This window comes from Austrofundulus limnaeus, unplaced genomic scaffold (assembly GCF_001266775.1).
Source record: "Austrofundulus limnaeus strain Quisiro unplaced genomic scaffold, Austrofundulus_limnaeus-1.0 Scaffold334, whole genome shotgun sequence".
NCBI classification, from domain to species: Eukaryota; Metazoa; Chordata; class Actinopteri; order Cyprinodontiformes; family Rivulidae; genus Austrofundulus; species Austrofundulus limnaeus.
This window is the reverse complement of record NW_013952736.1, coordinates 389,760-390,240: the sequence shown is the minus strand read 5'-3', so window position 1 is coordinate 390,240 and position 481 is coordinate 389,760.

Genomic DNA, 481 nt, shown 5'->3' with positions numbered 1-481 from the left:
GAGGTGTCAAGTATCAGTTTTGTTATCTATACTTTACTGGAGTAATTATTTTTCAGGTTACATTTTACTTTCTATTCCTTACATTTTAAAAATGGCTTCATTACTCTTGTGTCAAAGTGTGGAGAAAGTCCACGGATGCTGTTCGTGGACTTTAGTTTGGCCTTCAATACTACAGGTCCTTCTCAAAAAAATTAGTATATTGTGATAAATTTCATTATTTTCTGTAATGTGCTGATAAACATTAAACTTTCATATATTTTAGATTCATTGCACACCAACTGAAGTAGTTCAAGCCTTTTATTATTTTAATGTAGATGATTTTGGCAAAAAAGTAAAGAAAAATCAAAAATCCCTATCTCAAAAAATTAGCATAATTCATCCGACCAATAAAAGTGTTTTTAATACAAAAAAAGTCAACCTTCAAATAATTATGTTCAGTTCTGCACTCAATACTTGGTGGGGAATCCTTTTGCAGAAATGA